This window comes from Anser brachyrhynchus, assembly GCF_964034855.1.
Source record: "Anser brachyrhynchus genome assembly, chromosome: 1".
Classification (NCBI taxonomy): domain Eukaryota; kingdom Metazoa; phylum Chordata; class Aves; order Anseriformes; family Anatidae; genus Anser; species Anser brachyrhynchus.
The window spans coordinates 164,578,334-164,598,580 of NC_137694.1; positions in this window are offsets into that span (position 1 = coordinate 164,578,334).

A 20,247-nucleotide genomic window follows, 5' to 3' on the forward strand; every position below is an offset into this window, starting at 1 on the left:
ACTCATTTTTCCTTCCCATAAGGTCTTGTACTAAGCTACATTGCTGCTACAGTGTTGCAACATTATTTTCTTCAGGGCAATCTGAAAATTGTTTTATGTTTTCCTGAGTCTGTAAAGGATATGTATACTGCCATAAGCAATTCAATAGCCATTCATGTAATTACACTCTGGTATATGAAATGCTGTGCTTGTCAAAACACAAAACACAAGGTCATCTTTAGTGACAAAGTCTTAAAAAAAAAAAAAAAAAAAAAGGTTTGGGTTAATTTCATCCTGATAGAGAGTTCAAAAATAGATGAATTGAAACCACTACAGAACAGAATTGAATTTCTTCTGGTATCTTTCAGTACCAGACTATATATAAATAAATGTAGATATCTAAACATAGGAAAACAATTTAAATGCCTAAACGTAGACATTTAGTACCAATTTAGTTGTCCTAGGATACTTGAGATATCTACATAGACCTAGCATTGTTAATACTGAATCTATGAAAACAGCGCCATGTGAGAGTTAACAGGGCATTTGAGACATCCAAACAGAGCAGGCGTACATGGCGCTATATTTATATTAAACTTACACTGCTGTGGAGCAGCAGCTCTGATGAGGTCAGACTCCTTACTGAGGTGACACCCCAGAGCTTATTTTCAGACAGTTGAATCCTGTGTTCTGTGTGTTTTGATGTGATCTGTGCATATATATTTATATAGAGAGTGAAGTTCTCAGTACTTGTAATTAAACATCTTGTGCAGTCTGAAATATTCTTGCATGTCTCATCTGTGGAGGGGAGAAGATGGGAGGACAGGAGCTGCTGCTGTCCTTTGGAGGGCTGGAACAAAGATGCTGTTTACTGAATCAATCCCCACTGAGTTTGAGGGTTGTCACCCTCTGTTGTCCTCAGACCTGTTCCTTTCCTGGCCATTGGGGTGACTGGGGGACTGTTGTCATAGCCTGAGGCTGAGCGGGGAGGTGTGACTTGCCTGGGCTGTTGAGGGAGTGGTGGAGTCTCCACATGTTGTAGTCTGGGTCCTCTGGTGCAAACTCCCTGTGTACTGCTTGTCCCTCAGATTTAGCTTCTAATTCCTCTGTGACCATGTAGACATGCATCTCCCCTTTTTTTTGGTGAGTACAGATAAGGGCTGATAGCCACTCATCCTGGGCCTCTTCTGCTTCAACCCTTCTCTTACCAGTGCTGGCCAAGAAGATGAGGAACCTGCTTGCCCTGCCCCACAGGTAAAGTGAGAGCCCCTACTTCCCTCCTGGTATTCTCCTCAAACTCTCCGTAACCCTGAAAGCAGAAGTCAGATTCACTTTTCCATGTTGCAGTAAGTAAATATGGAGACACCCCAGAACTGGCTGCATAGGACTCACAAGTGCCCTGCAAGTCTAGCACTTTGCTTCATTGAGGAGTTTGAAACATTGGAACTTGAAGGTCAAGGATGTCCTGAATCTGACTTGGGCAAGGGGCAATGGAGGAGTATAAATTTACTTTCATTTACCTGCAGAGAAGCAGCATGGGAAACAAATGGTACCTGTGCAGACCTGTTTTTGAAGCACAGAGGATACACCTACAAAATTGACCAAATTGCACATAGATGAGACAAGTGTAAATAGGATAAACTGTTCTGGCAGATGCAGAAGTTGTCACATAGGACAGCCTTCTGTACATAGTTAGGTATTTTGTATGTAGCATCAGAACCGATGAAACTTCTATTCACTGGTGTGGTAACATAGGAACATGGGTCACCTGCATATGGAAACTCAGCAGAACAACAGTTTGGGGAGTCTTCTCTGAAACAGGTGGAGACAACACTGAGTATCTGTGTAACTGTATCTGGTCCATGGATTTGTTGGTTATGTCTGGTTGTCTAACTTTCTGTCCTTGAAAGTAGCCCCCTATCTGGACTAAACAATTTTCTAGCTTTTGTATGTATTTGGCATAATCAAACATTCAAAAACTTTACCTAATGACAAAGAGTAATTTGATATGATCTATAGAAATATCCTAAAGTCCCCTACAAGTGAAATGTATTTATCATGCAGTGGGACAGCTGACTGCTGTCATAAACCTATTGTATTTTTATAGACCTTCTAGAGTATCACAATGATTCATAACTAACATGGTACATAAAATGTTTGCGGTCTTTTCTGGGACTAAGGACCACATAACTATGCTTTTGAAAATAATTTGAAATTAATGACATGACATATACAAATGTAGGTATATTCAGAAGACACAGGGTTACTGATTTATTAAACTTCAGCATGTTTAATGTTGAGAGTCTGTAGATCTGTCCTTTGTAGTCTTAGCAAAGAGATCAGGCTATGCCAATAGATCACTATTTTTTATTTTTATTTTTTAGTTTGGCCGGTGAATGCACCTGGCTGAACTTTTTTCCCCTTTACTCTGTCAACAAGATAATTTACCAGAATGATATGGAAGGTACTTGGAGAAACAGCAACTATCCTGTCCATATCAAAGATTAAAATAAATCCTTCTGTAAAACTGGTAATTTGGCTTAGTTTGATAAAAGATCCTAAAATCCAACCTATATTTGAATCATCACTACCTTGTAGGTGTGGGAATTGAATGAATGAATAAAGACAGTAAATTAGTATTTTGATGTTAAGATATTAACAATCACCCATTCATACCCTCTCCCAGAGAAAGAAAAGAATGGGACTGAAATTTAATCATCAATTCAAGAATTAATTATAATTAGTGAAATTATCAGAGCAATACAATTATAGCTACTCAGGAATAAGCACAGAGACAGGAAGAATGACTTCAATGTCTTCAAATTTCTACAATAAAAAAGACACATTTAATATTCCAATTTTTTATTTTTTATTTTGTCTCTGGTGTAATTAAATATGAAGGTAATAGCAGATAAGAAATTAATTTTAAGCTATCAAAAAAAAATTTACAGTAAGAGAGAAGCACATCCGTAAGGTGGTTTATCCCATCAAAAAAAATAGTCACTTAATTTTACATTTAACGTTATTGTGCTTCTGGAAGAATCTTTGTGTCTCCATTAACCAGAGATCTCAGAGATTAAGCACATCAGGAATTATTTCCTATTCAGTGATGTCAATAAAAATGCATGTTCATTAGGCTTAACTGTTGAAAGATAATGAAATCAGTCCACATAGTGACTACCTCTACTACAGTGGGAAAATAAATAAATAAATAAATAAATAAATAAATAAACAAACCTCAATCTAGCTCAATCCGAAATATCAGAATATGAACTAACAACTGTGCAATGTGAACAATCTGTGATCTAGTGTTCAGCTTCATTCTCTGGCCTGCTGTTTTGTAGACATCTTTGAATGGCTTTTTTTCCTGATATTTACTGCAATAGTGGCAATTTTCATGCTGGGACCAGGAACAGCTCCAGCTGTGAACTGTACCTCATATAAGCAAATATGCGAGGGTTCAAAGGCAATAAACTTATAGCCCAACATGCTAAAACATTTAACTGTAACAGAGTGGGAGACCAAAAAGTGTTATTTTACAGAAAGAAAGTGTTGCTTGCAACATTAAAGAGGTGTTATTAGAGGGAAGGAGGTAATTCACTACATATATTCTCTTGTGAGGCTCTACCTGGAATACTGTGTTCAGCTCTGGGGCCCCCAGTATAAGAAGGACATGGACCTATTGGAGCAAGTTCAGAGGAGGGCTACAGGGATGATCAGAGGGCTGGAGCTCCTCTCCTATGACAGGCTGAAGGAGTTGGGATTGTTCAACCTGTAGAAGAGAAGGCTCCGAGGAGATGTTATAGCAGCCTTCCAGCACTTAAAGGGGGCCTACAAGACAGAGAAAGACTTTTTATCAGAGAGCAAGCAATAGGACAAGGGGTATTAATTTTAAACTAAAAAAGAGTAGATTTCTGTTAGATAGAAGGAAATGATTCTTTACATGAAACTGACATCAATGAATAGTTTATCACTCCGATGTGGCTATAAAAATGAAATATTACTAAACTTCAAAAATGTTTTAATAATAAATCTGAATGTAATGAAAATACTAAAGTAAAAGTTGTACAAAGGTGTGCTTTGTAATATCAAGATTACATCTGGGCATTTAGTAACTTGCAAATATTGCTTCTCAAGGTAAACACTACTTAAAAATTACATTTTATAATGTCTCACTGAAGAACTAAAAAAAGGTTTGCAAATTTTAGATAGAGCAATTATTCATAAAATCGTGCTGCAGATATTTTCTTGGCATCCATTAAAACCCTGGCAGTGCTATTCATAATAGAAAAATAGTGCACATTAGCAAAGATATGTTTCCTGTCTTGAAGCACTTACTCTGTAATTAAAATGAAGATTCAGCTATTGCACACTGAAGTGTAATGGACACATTTAAGACAAAGGAGAATATCTAGAACAGCATTATTTGATTATGGGAGCTAGTTACGTGCATCAGGCCATCATTCCAGGTGAGTTCTTTACTCTCTTTCAACTTAGAGTTGATGTATATTTATTTTGATAGGAATTTATAGAAAATTTTTTATTGATTTAGATTTGGGCAGAGCTGAGCACTAATCAAAATCTGACCTTTAAAACACAAGTTTAATAGTACTATCAGTTTCTTAAGTCTCTCTCTTCTTACCATGCACACTATAAAACTGTATCAATTCTTTCCTGAGCATTAGGGTCTCTCTAGTCCTCTTATTGGTACTGAAAAAAAATGACAAATGCTATGGAGTCCTTATTCTAAAACTGTGCAGAAACATTTAATTTTTTTTTTTTTAGCTTTGGAAATCTTCACTTTAATCTCAAATATACTAGCCCAAGATTGCAAACATAAAAGAATATTTCTGTTCTTTGCTATTCTTAGTTCATGAACAGACTAGAATTTATTATTATTATTATTCATAATGATGGTTTAAAAATCCTTGGTAAAATCTTATTTATATCTTTATCCTGTTATAAATCATAAAAAAAAAAAAAAAAAAAGTAGTCAACTTATGTTAAACTAGATAGGAAAAGTCCATCGTATTCATACATAAAAATATTCTGGTTTATGGTTGAATTGTAAAATTTTTATTAGGTCTCTATAGATGTGGGTCTTAGGGCCATGGTTTAGTGGCAGAGTTTACAGTGCTAGGTTAACAATTGGTTTTGATAATCTTAGAGGTCTTTTCCAACCTAAATGATTCTACGATTCTAAGAAACATAAAGGCTTCATTTTGCCAAGTATTACACTTAAATACAAAAACAGATCTCTTGTGTAAAACACACTGAAATCTCAATAGAGAGGACAAAAAATAAAAATCAGAGGTAAAATGAAATAATTTTTGTAATAAGCCCAATGTAAAGTAATGTTACAAAACTTTTCCCATGCAAGATGAGAATCTGCAAGTTAGAATGAAGCCTAGGAAAACCTGATTTCAAAGCCTTTACCAGACAGGAATAACAGCTCTGTGGTTATCTTTGTCCAATACAGTGTTATACGTATGCATGCTTAACAAAGCTGTAAATAGCTTTAAACAATTAGTTAACTCTTAATAGTGACTCAGAAAACCATTCACAAGCTTTCCATTCCTAATACTTACCAGGTACAGTGAAGTCTGAGCACTTTGCTATCAAAGTATTGTCTATAACTCTTTTCTGTTCCAGTGAGACATATGGGAAACATGCAATGAATTACATGGGGTGGGGGTGGGGGGATGGGGGGCAGAGAAATCTGTTTGTACCTCACTGTATCTCAATATGTAGAGCAGTAATGTATTTTCTATGGACAAAGAGGGAAAATACCTCCACCCAAAAATGTGTTATATCACAGTATTTAAATATGTGCCTTGAGAGAACAAAAAGGTAGTACCAGAGCTACTTCAACAAAAGTTCTTTGCCTCAGAATTCCTTCACTCTGTCTGTTATGAACTTTTTCAAGCTTCAGTGCTTATTTTGTAATAGGCAACATTTAGTGGCATAAGGTATAGTTATCATCTATTTCCTTCTTTTTCAAGACACAGACTTCCATGAATGAGTGCACATTTAAAGGTCAGAAGCAAACGCTGAATAACTCTTTTTATCCTAATTGTACCTCTCAGCTGAACCAACAAATTGTGTTTTAACCAGCACCTTAGGGAAATAAAAAGTTGCCATATATCTGCAGTAGACTGTCTAAGAGAGTAATTTACCATTTTTCATGAATTTAATAAGTGGAAATACAGAGGAAAACTATAGTCAAGTCATTCTGTAGTCAGCAATTCATGAAGACTTCCAACTAACTAAGGCTGAAAAAGTATTGGAAACAATAACAACAAGAAAAATAAAATAAATAAAATAAAATAAAATAAAAATATAACAATAAATGAGTTATATTGTTGACTTTAGTGTATATTCACTCTGGGGTATAATTCAGATACCATGATAGTGAAAGAAAATTTTAACTTTGTTTTTAAATTAGAAGCATTTTAAACTGGTGGCACAAAAAATCTCATTCAGTCCTTTAAATGAACATCTTTATCAGATAGTGAAATACGGTTATTAAGATCTTGGAAATGAAACATACTGAATTCCCTACGTGGCAGGTAGGTTCCTAGAATTTATGCTTAAAAATTCATGCTGCTCTCAAAGCAACAAATAGCCTAGAGTCAAAAGATAACAAAATTCTAAGGTATTTGTGATACCTGAAATTTACAAAATAAGAGTTAGTCTACTGTGCCTAGGATAACACAGTATTCTCTCATGCAGAATGAATTGATCCCAACAGAGCATAGGTCTGCAAAATGAGGCCAGCATGAAAGTGCCTCTGTAAACTCAGCTTCTGTTGTGTTCTTAAAGGGATATACTTCTGTATTATCATCTGAAAAAGGGGTAGTGTGTTAAATAGCATGAGATTGATCAAATAGCTTCTCTCCACCTGTTCAAGCATCCCTTTAATGTAAGAGGTTTTAGATTATGATTGTTCTACGTATATTCACTGCTTGAAGTAAACTATATCTTAAACTTCTCATAATGATATTATACCATGCCTAGCCTAAAGTCAATTGTCTTGAATTGACCCCACACCCCCCATTTATTTTATTTTTTTCTGTCACAGATACTGCCCATAAAATATTCTGTCTTGATGTTTTTTCTGGCCATACCTTTCCTTGTCTACATGTAGTTCCTGGTACAGACTTGCTGTATGGTTCAGTTTTAAAATTCTTGTGTTCGGTATTTTAATTCTCATCTGTTTCCTGTTCCCCAGAGATCTTTTTGCAGTCCCCTGAAAAGCTACATAAATATCTTCTCCTCTGTCTTCCTTCTATTCTCCTCATTATGTCCAATGCATAGGTGTCACAGGTTTAAGTTCTCAGCCAAGGTCTAATAGACAAATAGAAGCAACCAGGATCCACGTGATATTCCTGAAATCACATCACATATTGTGTCTTGGCCCCTGAGTTTAGAATTTTTCTTTTCCCTCAAAACTCAAACTGGTTTCATCTATACTTATCTGGCCCCTTTTATCCCTTGAGGGTTGCCAAGGGCTTTTACACCTCTGGACTGTAGGAATGCTTACGGGATACACTTAACAGATAAACATAATACATTCACCAGTGCTCAATCCTGTGTCTAGTCTATGCTAAATTTGCTGGTGTAATCATAGCCTCAGGCTGCAAAAGTCAAGCTGAATCTAAGTGATATGCATGGCTGGCATTCACACTGTTTAGAACTGCCTTCCTCTCGGTCAAAGAGACAAAGCAAATCTGCCTGTACCAGACAAGGCACAGGGTGAGTTGAACCAGTCTGAAACCAGGGAATGAGCTAATTCTTAATTCTATTTATTCTAAATTTTCTATTATTGAAAATGAGTGATCTCTTACTCAGGTGCACTTCAGGCTCAGTCTTTGTTTTAGTAGTATCATGTGGGGTCTAGGAGTATATGATTTTTATTCTAAAATAAAAATGTCCCTTTTTATTGCCTACAAAGTATCAGTAGAAAACAAATTGACTGCAAGGAATGGTAAGCTATATCATTATGAGGTACTCAGAAGCCTAAATAGACAAGAATGTATATTGAAAGTATTTAACGTACACTTGAAAGTACTAACAGCTTTTTAACTTATGAAATCAGAAAAGATTAAAGATGAGTAGGACTCTGGAGGTTAAATTTTCTTCTACAGTGATGTATGTAGCAGGAAGGAAATCTCATTCCACTTATAAAGAGTCCTGATTAGAAAAGAAAAATTCAGAATACTCAAACTGTAATTTAAGCAGAAGATTAAACTTAATACCTCCCATCTTACGAAAAGGAGCAGAAAATTGTTTTTAATTAAAGCTTATTAAATAAAGCTGAGTGAAATATTTGTCTTTATTTTTGTTCCCATTCTCTTACAGATTTAGTTTCCTAGACTGATTGAATTGCTGTGTTTAGTGTCCTTTGTGCCCTTTGGTTTACCTTAATTTTAACCAGTTTTGATGGAATTACATACAGTTACAGTGGTATAAAATATTTGAAGTTAGATGATGTGAGTTTCCTTACTTTCACTTTCTAAAGGTAATTGCTTAAAATGTACAAATGCTTTCTGAGAGACAAAGGATTTAAAAAGAAGACACAGATGACTGCATTCCAATTCACTGGATTCTTAACAGCTTAGTGTTGTGGTATAACCTATGCAGGCAGCTAAGTATCACACAGCCACTGGCTCACTCACCATAGGTGGTATGGGGGAGAGAATCAGAAAGGTAAAAGTGAGAGAACTCATGGGTTGAGGTAAAAATAGTTTACTAGGTAACACAAAAGCTGCACACACAAACAAAGCAAAATAAGGAATGAATTCAATTGCTACTTTCCATCAGCAGGCAGGTGTTCAGATACTTCCAGGAAAATGGGAGTCATCATGTGTAATGTATTTTTGGGAAGACAAACACCATCACCCTGAACATTCCTCTCTTCATCCTTCTTTCTTCCACCTTTTATTGCTGGGCATGACATCATGTGGTACGGAATATCTCTTTGGTCAGCCTGGGTCACCTGTCCCGGCTGTGTCCCCTCCCAGCTCCTGGTGCACTCCCAGTCTGTTTGCTAGCAGGGCAGTAAAAGAAGTAGAAAAGTCTCTGATTGTGCAAGCACGGATCTGCAACAACCAAAACCATCCATATGTTAGCACCACTATTCTCATCAAAAATCCAAAACACATCATTATGTGAGCTTCTATGTAGAAAGTTATGTCTACCCCAGACAAAACCATGGTGCTTAGATAGATCATTCTATTTGGTACACTCTTTGACAGAAATCGGGTTCACCGATTAAATAATTTCCAAAATCTGCTTCCTTGAAGTATGACAACTGTATTAACCTGAAGAAATAAAAACCCATTATTCAAATCTGTTCTGAAAAATGACTGCTGCCTTATGCTTGATTTTATACATAAAACACCTATTTCTAGACATATGTGCATACATGTATATATATTTATTTTCCCATAAACAAGTTAAATATCTCCAAAAGGGTCCGCACATTTTTGGAAGCTTTTCAGAGAGAACTATTTATGACTGGGACAGGTCTTGTTCAAAGATAAAATGAATTTGATAGGTGTGACAAGATACCTAAGATAGAGATATTTTTTAACGCATTACAGTACCTGATGAAAAGGATGAGGAAATTAATCCTACCCCAAAAAAAATGTCACCACCACCAACTACAAAAAAAAAAAAAGCAACTTTGCAATTTAGAAAAACTCCCAAGTATGAACTATGATTTAGGAGAAGTTTAACATCTCTCTTTCTTGATTTTGATGAAAAGTGCCTGAACTGTAAGAGGCATCAAATATGATTAGAATATATATCAGTTACAAGTCACGGTAGCCCTCTTTTTTGCTCATATAATCAGAAGGCAATCACTCGTCCCACTATTTTCTTAATAACAGCCAGGACTTTAGTAATCAGTCCTTCTAAATGTTAGTTCCTCAAAAAAAAAATAAATAAATAAATAGAGGCAAGAGAAGATGAACATCACACTTGCTGGGGAATTTCTCACTTTGACAAAAAGTCTCAAGCTATACATACAAAGGTATGTTTAGTGAGCTAATTTGTGCATTCTGAGTGCTGTAATGTAACTACTGAAATAAAGTGTGTCTCCAGCCCTTGGATATGTTTTTTTTGTTTGTTTGTTTGTTTTTGTTGTTGTTGTTGATTGTTTGGTTGGTTTTTTAAGGTATTTTACTTATAACAGGTGTACCTGCTCACAATTGTACTTGTTATAATTGACCATTATTCTGAATTTCTGGAGCGGACTTCCTTTCCTTTTAAACAGAATTTCTATGCTTTTTAAATATTTCTACTTTGGTGCAAGTTTGAAATACTTTTTGATATAATTAAGAGTTTTGGAAAACTTTGTCTAAGAATGTTTGTTTTACTGATTATTAGATTAATATTGTTCTGTGTGCCCCACATTTAGTACAGTTGTTCCAAGACCAGAAACCATCAGCTTTTAAGGTCCCCAAGTATGTTAAAGACTTGACAGTTCAGCTTCACCAAACTATCATCCAGTTTGCTGTAACCTGTGTTTTGTATTATATTTGTTAAGAACCCCAAAAGCATTTTCTCCTAAAGAGGGCTTACAGGAAAGAAAGAGAGGGACTCTTTGTCAGGGATTGTAGTGACAGGACAAGGAGCAGTGGCTTTAAACTGAAAAAGGGTAGATTTGGATTGGATATTAGGAGGAGATTCTTTACTATGATAGTGGTGGGGCACCGGAATGGGATGCCCAGAGAAGTTGTGGATGCCCCATCCCTGGAAGTGTTTAAGGCCAGGCTGCATGGGGCTTTGAGCAACCTTGTCTAGTGGAAGGTGTCCCTGCTTAAGGCAGGGGTGTTGGAACTAGATGATCTTTACTATGATTCTGTGATTCTTTGACTATGATTCTATGATTCTCAGAGTCCAGTTCAAATTAGGTTTAACATTATTCAATCTGACATATTTTGAATGGAACTTGCTGAGACAATTACATTACTGCTTTCATCAAAATAATTTACTTACCCCCACCCCCACCCCCAAAAAAATGTATTTTGTTCACATAAATTTAACTTTAGAGATTCAAATTTTATATGAACCAAAAAGAGTTTCTAGGTAATATAAGGAAGAGAAAAATCTCTGTCACACCTTTTAATATTGTATTGGTTTACATGGCAAGGTCTTGGTAGTGGTGGGCTGCAGGGGTGGCCTCTGTGAGAAGAATCCAGAAGCTGCCCCATGCTAAATAAGGGCCAGTTTCAGCCAGCTCCAAAGTGGATCCACCACTGGCCAGAGCCAAGACAATAACTGAGGTGTTTTTTGCACCTCTGTGATAGTAGATTTAAGAAAAAAAAAAAAAAAAAAACTGCTACAACACAGCAGCTGGGAGAGTGAGACGTGAGAAACAGGTCGGTGAAGAACGAGGGCAGGAAGTGCTCCAGGCACCGGAGCTGAAGTTCCCCTGCAGCCTGTGGAGAGGCCCCTGGTGGAGCAGGCTGTCCCCCTGCAGCCCATGGGTCCCACATGGAGCAGATCTCCACGCTGCAGCCCGTGGAGGAGCCCCTGGTGGAGCAGGTGGATGTGGCCTGGAGGAGGCTGCGGCCCATGGAGAGCCCCCGCAGGAGCAGGCCCCGGGCCGGAGCTGCAGCCCGTGGAGAGGAGCCCACACAGGATCAGGGGGCCTTGGGGGGGGGAGCTTCTGCCCGTGGGGGACCCATGTTAGAGCCATTTGCTCCTGGCAGATGGACCCATTGGCACGTACCCATATTGGAGCAGTTCTTGAAGAGCTGCTGCCTTTAGGCAGCCCCTGCAGGATCAGTTCAGGAAAGATGGCATCCCGTGGGAGGGACCCCACATGGAGCACGGGCAGAGAGTGACTATGAAGGAGCAGCAGAGACAAAGCATTAGGGACTGGCCACAGCCCCCATACCGTGTTCCCCTGTGCTGCTTGGGGGAGGAGGTGGAAGAGGGTGGATGGGGGAGAAGGTGTTTTTAGTTTGTTTTCTTTGTTTCTCACTGTTCTGGAATGTTAGTAATAGGTAATAAATTTTATTAATCTCCCTACGCTGAGTCTGTTTTGCCTGTCACAATAATTATTGAATGATCTCCATGTTCTTATCTCAGGGCTTGAGCCCCTTCCATCATATTTTCTCCCCCTTTCCCTTTGAGAAGGGGGACTGAGAGAGCAGTTGTAGTGGAGCTCAGCTGCCCACCTAAGTAAAACCACCACTAATATGATCAGCTGATTTGTTATACACTTTGCTTAAATGCACATAGACGAGTAGTGACTAATATTTTTCATCAGCTATGTTTCTCAATGGCCAGGTGCAGTACTCTTCCTTTTCCTTTGTGCTGTGGTACAGGGTTTGGTGATAAAATATGTGCAATCCATCGTTAGTCCAAGACAGAAATGAGACTCAGGAAAATTTCACTGGGCGTATAATATGGGCTCTCCTACCCACAAGGTAGGAGAGGTACACAAGTTCACTGCCCATAGTGTGTAATGAGGACTGTTGCATACAGATCCTTGACAAGCCAGCAAAGCTGAAAGTCTAGCTGTGGGAAGACAGCACTTGACCTGGAAGAGTTTTGGATGAACCCGTCCACATGCTTTCTTTAAGAGTTTGCTGCAATACTCTGTTTATTTGTTCCTTGCAAAAACTACTTTCCTTGAACAATATGCAGCAACAACTGGGAAAGAAGCCAAGCCATAAGGTTCCTGCAGTATTCTTGGTCTAAAGTGAGTAAGAAGTTTTATGAGATAAGTATGACCACAGATGCACCGAGACAAAAAGTTTAAGTTCTGACAGACTTTTTTTTTTTTTTTTTGGCAGTGATGTTTAACAATACTCTAACTGTAATTCTCAGTGGTAGACTTTGCTTGTGAAAGGAAACATGAGTGAGAGCATAGGTGTTTGTCACTTACCTACTACGTGTCATCAACAAAATAAAGTCTTCTAATTTTTATGATGAGAAAGTGTAGAAAAAAAAGTTTTGTGTTTGTTTTTAAATACCTATATATGCAGTCTTTCTTCTTCAGCACAAATATGACATATTTGTCATAATAACTGAAAGGATTGACTTCAGTTTTGAGAAAGTTTCATTTTGTCCTATGCCATTTTTGGTATATAAGTAACTAATTGCAGAAGAAGAACCTGTCCTATATTAAATAACACAAAGCAGAGTTTCCAAGCTAAGGCACAATGGACTGACTTTGTACTTGTGCACATCAGCACGAGAGCAGAGGTAATAAGAGTGTACTACCTTCTAATGCAGCAACTACTCGGAGACTTTACCAAAGCTACACTGTACAAAGCAGACATCAGATTATTATGGGATAGCTTGAGGGTCTCTAATGTTTCATTTTGTCATGAAGAAATGGCCTTAGACACCTAAATCTACCTGGCTTTCAAAGTAATAAAGATATATTTTACCAAAATTGGTTTCTAAATCATGTAGACCCCCTTTCAGTTCCAATCTTAAAAAAAATAAGAAATAAAAAATAAATAATAAAAAAAAGATTTCTTTACCACTACTGACTTTACACATTTGTGATTCTCTCATTCTGTGATTCTATGAATGAGATTTTTTGCTCATAGAACCATATTGCTCCTGCACCCTTGCATTTAGATTATAATAATAGCTCTTGAACTCTTAGATTAGAATGATCTGGACACAGACTCATTGATTTACCTGGATCCAATGCCATAATAAATCATTGGAGCATGAATTTGTGAACTGCTGATTTTCTGGAAATTCTGCTTAAGTATATGTGACATTTAAGGGTTGCTTGAAGTCACTGTAGAAACTAAAGTAATCATCTTCCTAAAACTTGTCATCAGAAGATAGCCAGCTCCTCTATTAATTTACAAGAATCTGTCTCCAGCACCTAAAGCACATATGACTTCAGGCTATACGCATGTTGTCCTCTATGAAGATCTAATACCTCTTCTGGAGTAGCATTTTTTAGACTCACTGTGGACTCGACGTTTTTTATTTTCATTTTGCCCTCACAGCACCAAACTCTCAATAATATAGAAAAGGTTTATTATTCTGTGGTTAAATGAAGATATGTTGCTATATAGTTGAAACAAGAAAGCAATTTTTTTTTTTTTTTTTCCTGTGTAAGTGCAAACAACAATAACAAAGCCAGAACCCTAGTCTAGTTTCCCCACTGCATACATTTACAGTGTTTCTTATCTTGGATCTGTGTGTATATCAGCAATTACATTTCTTCATGCAGTTTACATCTGCTGCATACTTCCCTCAGCACTCACTGAGTACTGATGATTTTAAAATATTTCTCAGCATGAAAAGCTGGTGATAGATCCTTTGGGATCTCTTTCCACATCTCTTGTGTATGTAGCACACAGGAACTTTGAGAGCCAATGGCTTCATTTTCAAGACTATAATCCTGTACAAACATTACCAGTCACTGAAGTTTCCTCTCTCATTTCTCTCCAGCTCTTTTTCTCTCTTGTTATCTAACAGAAATACAGGTAACTTTGTTGGATACTGAGCTACTTGGAGGGATTTGGGTATCATCTACGGTATTCAACCTCCTTTTTACCTACTCCCAGGCAGAGGGCAGAGTATTAAGCACAAACCACAAGACCTGCCTATCTACCAATAACAAAGAAGGAAAGTAACACAAAATAACTGCGGTTTATCTTTTAAACATGTTCATGACACTTTCTATGTTATTATCTTTCTGTAGCATGATATATTATTAAAGCAGGTAACAGATTCTGTGATGAACAAGCTTATCCAACATGCTTCTTCTCTGTTTCAACAGCCCTCATGTTCTAATTTAACACCTTCAATCCAGAATTGCAAGTCTCTGAGATACTACTTTTTGTAAATGAATTTATTTATTTATTTTTTCTTCTAGCTTAGATTTTAGTATAAGAGATCTCTATCTATAGCTCCTTTGTTGCTTGCATTCCTAATTTTGAGCACAACACAGCAGGGAATTCACTCTAAAGTCTACTAATAGCCTTATGGCAATAAAGGATTAAGTTTAGGAAAATGCTTCTTATATTCCCCCTCCAAAAGCCTTTTAGATATCCTATATGTTGGTGGGAATGGTAACATCTGCTGGTGAGATTTTTTCTGTATACTCTTTCCAATAGATATATCCAAATACAGCCTTAGGAAAAAGGAAAATGGATTGTTTCATTTTCCCTGGAATTCAACAATCTGGCACCAGAAATTTATTCTCGTAGATAAAAAACTATGTTTCTTAAAAAAAGTGTAGTAAATATCATTGATTGTAGTTAAATATCTTTGTGGAAGTAACTGGAACTGTGACTGTCAGAGTCACAATGTACTTTTTGATTGATGGTCAGAGGGCTGGAGCACCTCTCCTATGAAGAAGAATATAGAAAAGAAATATATAACAATATAAAGAAATATGTAAGAATATAGAAAAGAAATAACATAACAAAACAACAAAACAACATATGTTCATGTTTAGTTTTGCCTACATATACAGTCTGATGTATATAGAGATGAGAAATGGGGATTTAAGTCTTTATATAATCATAAATATAGTGCTTTCTACTCTACAAACATTTTAATATGGCTAAGAAAAAGAAAAAAATATACAAAAGGAAATATAGTTCTACACATCTATATATGATTTTTATAAGAAATTAATGTAACAACAACAAAAAAAAACAGGAAAAGGGAAAATGTTTTAAAACACAATTATACAAAATCATTCAATTTTCTGTTTCTATTTCTGCTTGCCTGATTGCACAAATGCAAATACTAAAAGGAAGCAAAATATATGGTAAAGAGACCAGAGAGAAATAGGAATAACTAGGAGTATCTCTTCAGGCTATCATGCAACAAATAGTGCTGTTGAATCTATCTTCTTCTGCTAGAACAGATTTTAATCTTTTATATTTAGAATGTATAGTTATATGGATATGTTGCAAACAATGCGAGTTAGTAAAACCATGTGACTGTGACTGAACGATGAGTCATTCAAGAGAACATGTGACTGAGGCATGACCCCTCCATCTAGTGTCCTAGCCAGCTCTATCCTTCCATAAACAGAATATCAACCCTGTTGCTGTGCAGGAATTTTCTACAGATTTCTTATTCCCAAGGTTAGCACCATATTCAGAAGCAGCCTCATTAGAAAGCAAATTACTCTTTTGGCTTTTGTGAGGTCAACATTTTTGTTTGTTTTCCCACGTGGTCAGTTAGAATTAGCACTTCTTTTTGCTTGATCATGGTCACCAAAGGAGGGCCACCCACGCATCCTTACAAAGAGAAAGAGGAAAGAAATATTTCTCTGGCAAAGCACTGTGATGCAGCAGGGATGGGAGTAACAGACCTTTGTCAGACCTGCAAAACAGAGCAACAAGCAAGAGCTAACCAACTTGTTAGCAAAGCATGCAAAACTAATGGTGTATCCAGAAATTAGCACTGCACAAAAATAAGAATAAAGAAACAAATAAAGAAGCTTATCAGAAGGACTTCTTACCTGAACCAGCAGATTTCTGCTCTTGGTCTTGGTACTTTGAAAGCTTGATCTTCTCTTAATCGGTGATTACATGTAATATTCATTAATTACCACAAATACACATATATATAAATTACTATCAGTGTTAAATCATTCTATATTCTATATCCTAAATTCTACAGAAAAATAGATTTATTTACTAGACCTATGCATATTGCAGAAAGCTAAAATTGCAATAATTTTCTTCAACTAACTAGCATGATTTATTTATTATTAAAATAATTTATTTAAACAATATTAAAATATTTAATTTTATTATTAAAATATTTAATATCATATTATATTATTAAAATTAAAAAAATGTCTGTCTGTTTGTTTGCTTGGTTTACATCTTAATAGCTGATAAAAATATCCTTCAGGTTGCCTATAATTATGTAGTATCAATTATGTATTCTCATGGATTTTTTTCTGTCATTATTAAACTGTTAAGAGTTATCTCTATATATAATAGGGAGAATAAATATCACGTGAAATGCTTCAATTCAGATGTTTAAGATGGTTCTCTTCCTCTTCCTCTTCCTCTTCCTCTTCCTCTTCCTCTTCCTCTTCCTCTTCCTCTTCCTCTTCCTCTTCCTCTTCCTCTTCCTCTTCCTCTTCCTCTTCCTCTTCCTCTTCCTCTTCCTCTTCCTCTTCCTCTTCCTTTTCCTAGGTCTTCTAAGCACATTCATAAACTTTTTTGTTCCTTGGATGTATTCTAATATTGTTCTTTGACTGATCCTCATATTTCTAATTCTACATCCTTGTCTGCTAGATAGTTCTGTATATTTGCTACTCTGTAGGTGAAAAGATACTTTTTAACATCTATTCTTTATTGTTTTTCTTTCATTTACACTTGTGCTCACTGAGCTTGTCATATGAAATCATCTGGAAACAGTTTATTTTGTGTTTATTAACCACTCCATTTAACAAAGTGAGTATTTTAATACGGTCTTCCTCTTTTTAAGTCATCTTTTTTTTTTTTTCCAATGTGCAGAAAATGACCATTACAGTGTTTACAATTACAATTTTCAACACAACAACATTACTGTGGAAATTTTATCTTTTTAATGCAAACAGTATACTACAACTTCTTGTGAGATATATGAAAGTATTTAAACGCTGTGATGACAAATCACTCTGGTTAATCAGAGGTATAATTAACATGCTTTCAGATATTAAAACACTCATCATTAACAGGAAATCAGTGGAAGTTTTTTCTGATTAGTTGGAATTGTTTTCTCCCTACCATTATTATTTTAATTGATTCATCTTATAACAGATTGCAATAATTTACATAAATAACTATGAAGATAGAAGCTTTTCTTCAAAGATTGAGGGAAGTTTAAAATATATAAAACATTTTTGCTACTTATAGTTAGAAGTCATACAATACTCTTTGGATTTCAAAGACAAAATTGTTGTATAAATAGACTGTTTAAAAACATTTCTAAAAGGAAAGTCGCAGGAGATTTGAAGCAAAAATAAAGAGTAATTGAAGCTCAGTTGCTCCAAAAGATATTCTTTTCCTGAGAATAACAGCTGTGAAATGAAGAGAAGGTGAACTAGGAACAGAAGAGTGAAAACAATTTAGATATCACCAGTAGGTTACTGTGGATGGTAAGAATCTGGAGGAAAATAAAATGTCAACTACTGTCAAAAAAGCTGGGTGAAGAGGGTTGTAATGGACCAGAAATACACTTCAGTTGCAAGAGTGAAGCAACAATATTTATTGATGAAAAGCAGTGATTTAGCAAAGCTTAATTATAAATAGGAGAGTGGTTTAACAAGATTTAATGGCAAGGTAAACTCAGTTATTTACTGCATAGAGGGCAGGGCCAGACATTCGTTAAGAAGACCAAAAGGATTTTGCACACAATCGATCTAAAATATGACTTAGCAAAGCACGCAAAGTTTCAACATGCCATTAGCCATTTACTGAGGATCTCCTGACTTCGAAAATTAACGTTGAGATGTGTCCCAACTCAAAGGGAGATCCAGTCATGCAGCTTGCTGCTTTGCAGAAGAGTTCAATGTATTTATCTGTCCCCTGTTGAGGGGGTAAGATGATTGGCTAACAGTCATATTTGTGTACCAGGCATATTTGGCTGGTGGATGCTCAATTAGCCCTTCACTATTGTTTTGTGATCTGTCTCCCCAAAATCCAAATGAGCCAGACGCAGCCATCATGATTACCACTGACAGTTATCACTTGAGCAGGGTTATGGGTGAAAGGTCATGTTGGCAGAGTAGGTACAAGTACACTGTCAGAGAGGGTATATGGCAAATTATGTGGATCGTGACACCTCAGTATTAAATTGGAAAGTTTGTAATTACTCAAAGAGAAGGAGAGAAAAAAATCACAATTCTTTTGGAAACTATTCAGTGAAATGGTATTTTAAGTTACATTTCTCTTTGAAGGACAACATGGAGGAAGGAAATGGAAGTATATGGCTTAACATAAGTGCTTAAAATAAAAGTAAATCAGATTTATGTCAGACAAGATACAGCACTTTTACATATTCTTGGTTTTCATAAAAAAAATGGAGTAACTTTGTAATTTTCTAGGTGGTAGAAGCTTTATGACAAGGAACCATGCCCTTTTGGAAAGGTATCTGGGACTCCAAAAGACAGAGACTACACTGCTAAACACATTGAGATGGGCGAGGTATTGTGAGAGTGTCACTATTGTTGGGGTTAACAGACCTAGCACAGAATCTACAGACATTTTCAGTGTTCTTTTCAGAAGAAGCTGGAGGATGGGCAGGAAACCCTGTCATGTTTCAAAAAGTTTGCTACCATAACTTGTCAGCAACGACTCAAGCCCTAGCAGCCCATATAGTCATATGAAACCTTTCTGTTCAATAACCTTACAGTCCAGAATGCCTATAACTCAGTGAGCAAACACTTTTTTCTTTTGAGTGACTCCTGGTTGCACAGCGCTTTGCATGAAATCTGAGAATCAAGTTAGTTAATATCAAATTCTTTCTACGTAATGTATAGGACTGGGATTCAAATCTAGCTCAGGACATTCAAAATGTACTCATCTACATGTAGATGTTTATATGTGTGCTGAATTTCAGAACTCCAGTAACAGTCAATGTTATTCTAGATTCAGTCACATTGACAGCAGTAGAGGAGCAATAGGGTGTCCAAGAAGAAAATAGTTTCACATGATTACTTGAACTCTAATTCTAGACAGCTGTATCTACCATGGTGATTAATTTAACACTGGAGTCATTTAAATTTTACAGAAATGGATCCCATTCATCTATCTTTTAGTGTAAGATTGGCCTTATTATGGTTATTACTGTGGGTTTTGGCAGATTTTCTCTTCTTTATATGATTTTTTAATTGCTGTTTGTTATATTTAGCTTTTAACAATGTGGAAGAAGTTGAATAATACTTTTAGTATTGACAAGTGATTCAAGTAATTAAATGGATACAAACCAATAAATGACTGTCTTTGAGTGTTTTGACTGGTTTTGCATTTTTGTTACCAGAAAACAAAAAACAAAACAAAACAAAAAACAACATAGAAGTAAAAGTATCTGCATGTGATTTATATTATGTATATTTTTATTATTTATCACACTAAGGTTATTTACCTTTCCTTATTTTTTTTTCTGAATTGACAAATATTTTATAGTATCTGATATTAAACACTATGAACAGAAAGCACATAGCACAGTAATAATCTACATATCTATATTGTACCTCTTTTCACCATTACAGTATCAAATAATTCAACATATTTAGCACTATCTAAAACTGCTGAG